We start from the raw sequence: 2,247 nt of genomic DNA, 5'->3' as shown, positions 1-2,247 counted from the left end.
ATCTAAAATTGAGCCAAATCTAACAATTTTATTAGAAGTTATGCCCCACGCACTGAGACCCAATTTGATTGTTTGGATTCTGTAACTGCTATTGCTGAGCCGATAGAGGTCCAAACAGGAGCTCATAACTTTTGATCCATAGTGAATATTACAAAACTATTTGGAGATGATTTATAGAACTAGTATTCACAACACATATCCAATATTTAGGTCAATCCAATGGTTAGATTGTGAGATATGACCCCCAAAATATGACTATTTTCTGTCATCTACATTTTATGACTGTTATTGCTGATCCGACAGTGGTGCACTCAAGAACCTGTAACTTTTTATCCATATGCAATATGACAAAACGCTTTGGTGAAGATTTAGAGAACTAGGATTGAAAACACATATCCAAAATTAGGCTCAATCCAATAGTTGAATTCTGAGATATGACCCCCGAAATATGACTATTTTTCTGTCATCAGAGAATCCAAAATTTCTTCTGCTTGTATATGTTTGTTCCATTTTAAGATGGATGAATTCTAATGTAAGTTCATTGTATGTTACTTGAGATTGGTTTTGCCTTCTAAATACTTTGGTTTCTCAATGTCCAATTCCCACAATCCATTATAATTCTATGCTTTTCCTCGAAAGGATCTTCCATCATGATTGAAGAAATCAACAAAATATTGAAAAAGGCTGAACATTGCATTTTTAAACCATTGAACTGCTTTGAAGTATGAGCCTGAAATGTGAATTGAGATAGAGTTCTGAACCTTTCTGAATAACAAATCTGCAATTTTGAACCGAGAGCCTGAATTTTGTTTCTATTGAACCTACAGGACAGATCAACTAAATCATTGAACTGCTTCGAATTACTTGGAACTTCAATTCGAAGTGGTTCAAAAACTCTAAACTTGAAGCTTTGAAATTGTGACCATATTGGGTTCTAACATTTTTGAATGGGCAAGTTTGCTCTGCTCTTTGTATTTGATGGCCTACGGCTTTACCTTCATGCCCTGCTAGGTGTGGTCCTTTTCTTTGTATGTGGAGATGTTTCCAACTAGTGGCTTCCTTTACGTAGGGTCCCTCTTCACTGCTGCATGGTCTCTCTTTAGAGCTGATCACTCTCATGCTCTACACTTTTTGTTTGTTTTCTCTAAGAATTGGCATGCTAAGAACTACACCATGGCCCCCATTGCATCAACATTCCCTCCACACTTTGCATTATACCTATTTATCTAATGTAGCTCTAGTAAAGAGTCTTTGCTCTCGTCAACATAAAGTATTACATCTCCTCCATTTCTCTTAATATTCTAAGTGAAATCCATCTCCTTTAGCATTTGAACATCCCTTCCTCTTGTATATCGAGCTCCCAACTCTCAATGCCACCCTTTAACTAGCTCCTCCACTGACTGCCACTTCTACCAGTGGTTTCTCATTTGACAGCATTGAATCTCCATTTTTTGGTGTTGTGGCTTCCATTTTTGTGGGTGGTAGATTTCCTCACCATGCGATCTGCAATTCCAGGGAACATTGTTGACCCACCACTGAGCACAACATTCCCATACAAGTCTTTATGAATATCCACATCATACTTCATAATGAAATTGTATGTAGTTTCATGGAAGCTAGTAGCTTCCATTCCTATCAAAGAGAGTTGGAACAGGACCTCTACACATCTAAACCTTTTTGCAAATCAAGAGACACGTAGGCTAGTTTCTCCTTCATGTCACAAAAATTTTTACACTCTGTTGTTGTTGTGAAGGTGTACCCACGCTCTGTGAGGATCTTCATCAATGCATCAGTTAGGTCACACCCTGCAAGGTCCAATCTGAGGATGGCATGAGGTAGAGCATATCCTTCATATATTAGGACCATGTGTGTAACACCTTCATGAGAATCTAGCACAATACCAGTTGTTTGTCCATTTCCATACAGAGAAAGTGCTTCAGGAATTGCAACATACATGGCAAGCACATTGAAAGTCTCAAACATTACCTGAGTCATTTTCTCCTTATTCACCTTGGGGTTAAGTGGTGCTTTGGTAAGAAGAATAAGGTGCTCCTCTAAGGCAACTCAAAGCTCATTGAAGAATGTGTGATGCCATACCTTTTCCATATCATCCTAGTTAGTCACAATGCCATGCTCAATGAGGTATTTCAGAGTCAAAATACCCCTTTTGGTATGCTCAAAAATTACTTTTATGATCATTGTGAATTAGAAAACCATACAATTTACTTTGATTCACAAATTTTTGCA

The 2,247-nt window shown here is 37.7% G+C and overlaps 1 pseudogene; it reads right to left on the bottom strand.

The window, feature by feature from the left end:
* Positions 1-1,423: 1,423 nt before the first annotated feature.
* LOC149553054 (actin-103-like) lies at positions 1,424-1,995 on the bottom strand (annotated as a pseudogene).
* Between the last annotated feature and the right edge of the window lie 252 nt (positions 1,996-2,247).

Source organism: Cupressus sempervirens, chromosome 6, assembly GCF_028749045.1.
Source record: "Cupressus sempervirens isolate cs-2001-9-10 chromosome 6, ASM2874904v1, whole genome shotgun sequence".
Lineage (NCBI taxonomy): Eukaryota > Viridiplantae > Streptophyta > Pinopsida > Cupressales > Cupressaceae > Cupressus > Cupressus sempervirens.
Note: the sequence above shows the minus strand (reverse complement) of the source record. Positions and strands in the feature narration are given on the sequence as shown.